Source organism: Triticum aestivum, chromosome 2A (genome assembly GCF_018294505.1).
Source record: "Triticum aestivum cultivar Chinese Spring chromosome 2A, IWGSC CS RefSeq v2.1, whole genome shotgun sequence".
In the NCBI taxonomy this organism is placed as follows: Eukaryota; Viridiplantae; Streptophyta; class Magnoliopsida; order Poales; family Poaceae; genus Triticum; species Triticum aestivum.
Window position 1 is genome coordinate 409,403,153 of NC_057797.1, and position 8,175 is coordinate 409,411,327.

Here is an 8,175-nt window from a genome sequence, read left to right on the forward strand (position 1 = left end):
GAGGCTTTTACGGTTACCCGGTTAACCGTTGGAGTATCAAACGACCTCCAAATGGCACGAAACTTGACAAGCGGTCTACCGGTGGTATACCAACGCCGCTTGGCAAACCTCGGGCCATTCCGAGAATGTTTAACACCCACACATGAAAAGAGGCAAAAGGGGGCGCCGGGGAACATAGGAGCGCCGGATTGCAAAACGGACAACAGGGAAAAAGCTCGGATGCATGAGACGAACACGTATGCCAATGCGATGCACATGATGACATGATATGAAATGCAGATGATGACATGGCAAAGTGCAACACGCAAGCACATGATATGGAAATGACGGCAAATAACTGGCAGACACCTGGCGCATCGAATCCGGGGCGTTACAACGCTTCTCCCCCTTTTGTCAGTAATGACCAAACAGGTTTGAAGACATAGAGCATCTACTCGTCATGAGTAGGCGAAGCAGCTGGGTCGTCGTCGTTGGTTGGCGGTGCAGATGAACTTGGTGCAGTGTCGATGCGCGCAGTAGTAGGAGGCGGTGATGTAGCATCATCTTCATCATCGATCACTCTGGCATTAACTGTTACCGCGGAGGAGGAATATTCAGAGTCTTCAAGAGATGGAGTTCGACGCAGGGTAGCAGTCCGTGGAGGAGTGGAGTTGAACTGGAATCTTTCATTGAATCCATCGTCTTGAAGATCAGCTTCAGCACTGAGCAGGGTCAAACTCTTCCATGATCGCCGGCAAGTTTCATGAGAAACAAAGGCATTCTTGGTGGCAAGGTTGCGAATGCAATTGACATCCACCAAGAGGCTTTGCATCTGTCTCTTGAGCCAGAAATGATTCTTATCCTGTTTCTGATGAAGAGCCACAAGAAGTTCTCGGTCATTGAGAACGCGAGTACGCTTTCGAGGCCTTTGTGCAATAGTGCTTTCAGTGGCTTCAGTGGGCGCTCTATGAGGCAGACGAGTGTTACCAGCCAGTGGATAGATTCGTGTTGCTGCTTGAACACCTTCAATAGGCTGAGTGAAGCTTTGGCGCTCAATATTCTGAAGACAAAGCGGCGTCTTGGCAGGATCAGAATATATAGCATCAACTGACATATCAACCTCTGGCAGAAAGATTATATGATTGCGAGCAGAGGGCTGATAATTGACAAATGAGTGTCGCTTGGTGAGGCGCATGACCCATGGAGCATAAAACTTCAGACCAAATAGGTCAGAGCCGGAAGCAGCAAGTTGCCTGATGAAGAATTCTTGAGTGTTGAAGCTGATGCCATTGAGAGTATAGAAGACCAAAGTCTTCATGGCTCCTTCAAGCTTGGTCGCCAATGAGTGTCCTTTAACTGGCCATAGAGTTCGCCTGATGATATGATATATGGTGCGAGGCAGATACTCAAGGTCTTCAACAAAGAAATGTGTGGGATACTCAGCGTCAGATGGCAAAGGCTTCATCATGCTCAACATCTGGCTCATATTGGGTTCTGGCTTATGGAAGATACTCTCTACAGCATTCCGGTGTAGCTGACAGTCAGGTTCATACAGTTCTCCAGGAGTGGCTAGCCCTGTAAGCTCAATGATATCCATAGCTTTGGCTTCATGATGAACATTTCCAGTCATCCACTCGAGAACCCATGTCTTGATGTCCCTGTAGTAGCCGCGAATGTGCAGAGTTGCATAGAATTGAAGCAATAGCTCTTCATTCCAATGTTCTTTGTCTGTCACAAAGTGGAGCAGACCAGCATCACGAAAGCAATCAAGTGCTTCTTTTAAGCACGACAGTCCAGCAATAGCTTCAGTGTCAAGGCGCATATGAGGGAAAATGCGCCCTTGATCATATAGAACGCATGAGTAATAGCTTCTCTGCTGATAGCTCCAGAACCTATTTGATGATATCCTTGGCTTGGAGTAGGGGTTCTTGGCGCTGTCAAAGAAGGTATTGTGGCTTTTGAAGCCATTAGCATTGAATGAGCCTGGTGAGTTGGCAGTACCTGGAAACCTTCGCAACCTGGGCTTTGGCTTCTGGACCTGAGGCTTATGCTCAACGTGATAGTCAAATTGAGGTCCTGAGGCAGAGGGTGGAGGCACCAGAATGGGCCATCGGACAGTAGTAAGCTGACCATGACTGTATGCTTGCTCAATTGTGTGAGGCCTTGGTGGCGGGACAGGAGCAGGGGCAATAGCGGAGGCATCAGGCTGCACGACAGGTTCTTCGGGAGCGGTTGTCATATTAGCTTCAGGTGCAGCATTCTCATTGGCTTCAGGTGCAGGTGCCTCATAAGTTTCAGGCACAGTGGCCTCATTGGTTTCAGGCACAATGGCCTCATTGGTTTCAGGCACACTGGTTGGTGCAGGCTCCACATTAGCATCAGCCATGACTACGTAACTGGCTTCATTGGCGTTGGTGGTGGCAGCCTCAACATTGCCAACCTCCTCTTGATGAGCAGGAGGGTCGGGCACAGGCACGTTCACATCAGGAACTGCTTCTTCAATTGTTGGGGGAGTAGGTACACGTACTTCTTCTTCATTTTCCTCGGCTGATGCAGCCGGAATGTCTTCAGCAGCATGTGCTTGAGACTCGGAGACATTCACAGTTGGAGCAGGTTCTGAAAATACTTGCCGTGCAACAGGTGAACGTTGCACTTCTCCTTCTGGAACGCTCGACAGAGGGACTTCAGGCCTTTGTCCTGTGCGAAGCCTGCGAAGTGCTGGCTTCACCTTAGGAGATGGAGTTGGCTGAGCCTGAAAGTCTTCATCCTCTTCTTGCACTGGGGGTGTAGCTTGTTGTTGTTGTTGGGGAGTACTGGGGGAGTCTTGTTGTTGTGGGTGATCAGCCCACGATGCATCCTGAGCGATTGGCGTCAAAGGACGACCAATACTGATGAGTTTGCTGTTCATATGAACAGGCGATGATACCACTTCATGTTCGATCTGAGGAAGAACTTCATCATCATCTACATTGTCATCATGACCAATGTCTTCAGCAGCGGTGGGTTCAGCTGCTGGAATATCTTCAACTTCATGAGCCTCTGTGGGAGCAGGCTCATGGACTACCATTCGTCGTTCTTGATGTTCTGACGCTGGGCGAACCGCGGAAATGGGTTCAACGACTAAGGGCTCTGTGGAAGCAGCCCTAGTCTCCTTGGTCTTGCGCTTCTTCTTGGAGGGAGTGGCATCAGAGGCTTCAGTATTCTTTCTCTTTCTGGCTTCAGCCTCGGCAGCCCTCGTCTTCTTCTGTTCTGAAGCGGTTGTGGTGGCCTTTGGCTTCGAGCCAGTCATGCTGCTTGGGAAGATAATGCGAGGGGCTTCTTGGCTTGACGGTTCAGGCAGTTCAGCAGAAAGCTTCTTCTTCCTTTTTGCAGCCATCCTGGGGTCAATGCCAGGACGGCCAAGTGACTTGTGCTTCTCAGCCTCATTGTAGGCGAGCACACACTTATTAGCCAAAAGCTTCATGCACTCTCGTGAGCCCTGAGCTTCTTCACGTTTCTTCAGAAAAGCTTCTTTAAGCTCATGTAGCATGACTTTGAAGTTGCGGACGTCTTGAACACTTAGCTTGGCCACATGCTTCTTGAATTGAGCCTTCTCATAATCAATCTTGTTCTTGAGCTCAACGATGCGCTGAGCGAGAGCAAGCTCAGAAGCAATGGCTCCATTGAAGGAGACGCTGAGGCCGATGGGAAGCTGTAAATCTTCAAAGCTGACGTTGGGGGTGTCGAACCACTCATCAATGAAATTGTGAATGATAGCCACATCAAAGAGAGGCAAGTTGCTGAAGATTTCTGCTTCTTCCTTGCTCTTTATCAGCTGCTCAAGGGCATCATCAGCAAGATCTTCATCACTTGATAGATCAATGGGTTCTTCACGCAGAATGGCAGCAGGAGTCAAGGCTCTTTGATCAGATGGTCTGACAAGTTGCTTCTTCTTCTCCGTTCTCTTGGAGACACGGGATTGATCTTCAGACTGCACACTGGCTTCAGGAGGTGCAGTGGCCAGTGGCTTCGCACGAGAAGTCTTCGGAGGTGTAGTAGAGATTGAAGCCTTTGACTTCTTTTGCTTCTGCGGCCTTGGAGGAGGAGCAGGGGCTTCATCAGAGTCAGCACCATTATCAAAATGATCTACTCTGGCACCTTGGACCATGATGTAGGTGATGAGTCCGTCAAGGTTGGAGAAGGGGCCGATCTCATTGGGATTAGCTTCATGGGAGCCGTCAGCACGGGGAGCAGAGGGACCTGGGTTGAAGTCCAAGCCCAAGGACTTCTTGTTCTCTTGGCCGAAGCCACAGCAAACTGGTAGTTGCGCTTGAAAAGAGAGTCGTCACGACACCATAGTAATAAGGTGGGATCTGCGTTCTCAGGCTGTGGTCCACGGACCATGCAAGGATAGAAGCCTTGGTCAATGGCTTCAGCTCGGCTCTTGGGTTGAAGACCTCGATAGAGGATATCACCCCAAGGTCTCTTGATGGCATTCTTCTCTGCATATTCCTTCGTCACAAACTTGTACGTGAACCACTCCTTAGCCCAATAGCGTCGAATCCATTGGATTCGCGTCTTTCTCTGATGATAATTCTCTTCAGGATCTGTCTTGTATAGTTCTGCTAAGTCATCAGGCAGATCCTTGGAGGTTCCTTCTCTGTGCTGTCTGCCACCCTTCCTTGCTGATTTTTCTGCAGCCATGAACTTCAAGCTAAAGGGCTTCAATACGTTCAAAGGCTTCAGAGATTTATGCTTGCTGGTCAAGCAGGAACTGGCTTCAGGAGAATTTATATGATGTTGTAAGTATTCTGCAAGCGAATGCAGACTATGAGAACCAAGGGATTCTCCCAGGGACATGTACCTGTGACAGCATTAGAGATGCGAGGGAAGGGGAAGAGGTCATATGCATTCTCATAAGATTTTGAAGATAAATCAGTTTGAAGATATTGACCTCATGATGCGAAGACATTCACTTATACAGGTGAGTTGGTTCCAGATTTGTACCCATCCGTGAATAAGTACAAGTGAGGAATCAAACTAGATAGAAAATCTAAGTGAATCGACTAGGCAGTATGAGATGCAGACAGAATAGATCTAACTGGAACAGACGGAAACTACTTTTGGTAAACAGGATGAATCTTGAAGATCAAAAAGGTGGTAAAAATAGAGTTATAATTACTGCACGAAGAACTACTAGATGGGAAGAATAGGAGACCGAGCAGTTCATCCCACCGTGCCCTAACTTGGTGACGGAGGACACCTACGGCGACGGCAGAGAGGACGATGTCCACGGCCGGCGTGGGGACGGCGTCGGAGAAGTCGCGGTAGCTAAGCGCTTTGTCGCCGGCGTCGTCACGTGCTAGCGGTGGCGCTAGGGTTTTGATGGAGGTGGAGAGGTGGAAGAAGGATTTCTTTACCGCAGGGGACAAGTATTTATAAGTAGGTGAGAGACACAGCGCAATTACGCTGGTGCCCCTGGCGGTTCATATCTGAGGGGCACGTGGCAAGCATGCAACATACTCAGAATTGTCCCACGTTCCCACGCCCACCAGGCATGTCGGAGAGTTGTTCCGGCTTCTCCGGATTTCAACAATAAAGATAAGCCATTTAAAATAGATTTAATGTTTGTCTCTTTGCCTTCAGCTGACTAGGACGCAGAGAAGACATTCGACAGTTTCAATAGAATGCATATGATTTGGACAGATAGAGTTTGAGATAGGAAGCATAGAGAGATTAGGGTCCGATCACATTCACTTAGTTCAAAAGATCCAATCTTGAAGACGTAGCTATAAGTGAATGCTGTAGAGGACAGAACACTAGTATATATATCAGAAAGCAATCAAATCATCATAGTGTAAAAAGTCATGAAGACAAATTGAAACTGAAGACAAACCAGATGCGAAGTCATTGCAATATAACGCCTTGAGTGAAACACTTCAAACAAAGAAGGTTGGTGGTGGCATTACCCACCGTATAGGAAGTATTAGACCCAGACACGGCGCACAATTATCGTGGCGCTCTGAAGTCAAATTCCATGTTAATGTATTCACACTCAAATTGTAAATCTTCATTGATTGAAGATATACATTACTTTGTGTGTTGCACATCTAGGTCATCAATATGCATAAGTGTTAGGATGTGTGCCTGATCACAGGACATTAGAGGATTCCAAGATATTTAGCTCACACCGTAACTTGCAAAATCTTTTCTCATCCAAGGGCTTTGTGAAGATATCTGCCAGTTGCTCTTTAGTGTTGGCGTGAATGATATCGATATCTTTCTTCATAACATGATCTCTGAGAAAGTGATGACGAAGTTCAATGTGCTTTGTCTTCGAGTGTTGGACTGGATTGGTGGCTATTTTGATGGCACTTTCGTTGTCACAGAAGAGAGGTACTTGTTTCAGGTTGATGCCATAATCCTTGAGAGTTTGCTTCATCCAGAGAAGCTGAGCACAACAGGATCCAGCAACAATGTATTCAGATTCAGCAGTTGAGAGTGACACACAGTTCTGCTTTTTCAAAGACCAACAGACAAGTGATCGACCAAGAAAATGACATGTGCCTGATGTAGACTTGCGATCCACCTTGTCACCAGCATAATCAGCATTCGAGAATCCAACCAAATCAAATTTTGAGCCCTTGGGATACCATAATCCGAGTGTTGGGGTGTAAGCCAAATATCGAAGAATTCGCTTCACAGCTAAGTGATGCGATTCCTTTGCTTCCTCTTGGAATCGAGCACACATGCAAACACTAAGCATAATATCTGGCCTAGATGCACATAAATAAAGCAAAGAACCAATCATGGAGCGGTATACCTTTTGATCGAACTCTTTACGATTGTCGTCGGGACCAAGATGGTGTTTGGCTGGCATTGGTGTCGTGTAGCCTTTGCAGTCTTCCATTCCAAACTTCTTCAGACAATCTTTGAGGTATTTTTTCTTGAGATATGAAGATGCCATTTCTTTGCTGACGAATTTGAAGACCAAGGAAGAACTTCAGCTCACCCATCATGGACATTTGATATTGCTCTTGCATCATGTACCCAAACTCATCACTATACTTCTGGTTGGTGCATCCGAAGATTATGTCATCCACATATATTTGGCACACAAACAGTTCACCATCATATGTCTTCGTGAAGAGAGTGGGATCGAGGGATCCAGGTTTGAAGCCTTTGCTCTTCAAGAAGTCTTTGATTGTATCATACAAGGCACGAGGGGCTTGTTTGAGGCCATACAGTGCTTTGTTTAATTTGTACACCATATCAGGATGTTTTGGATCTTCAAAGCCAGGTGGCTGTGCGACATATACTTCTTCTTCAATCTTGCCATTGAGAAATACACTCTTTACATCCATTTGATATAGCAAGATATTGTAATGATTAGCGTAGACTAGCAGTATGCGAATAGCTTCAAGCCTAGCAACAGGAGCAAATGTTTCATCGAAGTCGATTCCTTCAATTTGAGTGTATCCTTGAGCCACAAGACGTGCTTAGTTTCTGACGACTTGGCCATGCTCATGTTGCTTGTTTTGATATATCCATTTTGTACCAATAATGTTATGCTTGCGAGGATCAGGTCGCTTGACAAGTTCCCAGACATTATTCAGTTTAAACGGTTGGAGTTCTTCTTGCATGGCTTGAATCCATTCAGGTTCCATAAAAGCTTCAGCAACTTTCTTAGGTTCGGATATTGACACAAATGAAAAGTGCCCACAGAAGTTTGCTAGCTGTGTTGCTCTTGATCGAGTGAGCGGACCAGGTGTATTGATGCTTTCAATTATCTTCTCTATTTGAACTTCATTTGCAACACGAGGATGAACAAGACGAAGATTTTGCTCTGGCTGATCATTGTCATCATTGGACGGATTTTCTTCGGTCTGAGCATTGTCTTCAGGTTGATTTGGTGCAGAGATGATAAGTTCCTCTACAGGCTGTGCTTCAAAGGGCATGATTTCACCAGTTCCCATCAGCTTGATTGCCTTGTTTGAAGGAGCTTCATCCAGTGTACTTGGCAGAATCTCTCTTTGTGAACCATTGGTTTCATCAAACTTCACATCCACAGTTTCAACGATCTTATAGAGGTAAACGTTGAAGACTCTGTAGGAGTGTGAATCCTTTCCATAGCCAAGCATGAAGCCTTCGTGAGCCTTAGGTGCAAATTTTGACTTGTGATGGGGATCCTTTATCCAGCATCTTGCTCCAAATACT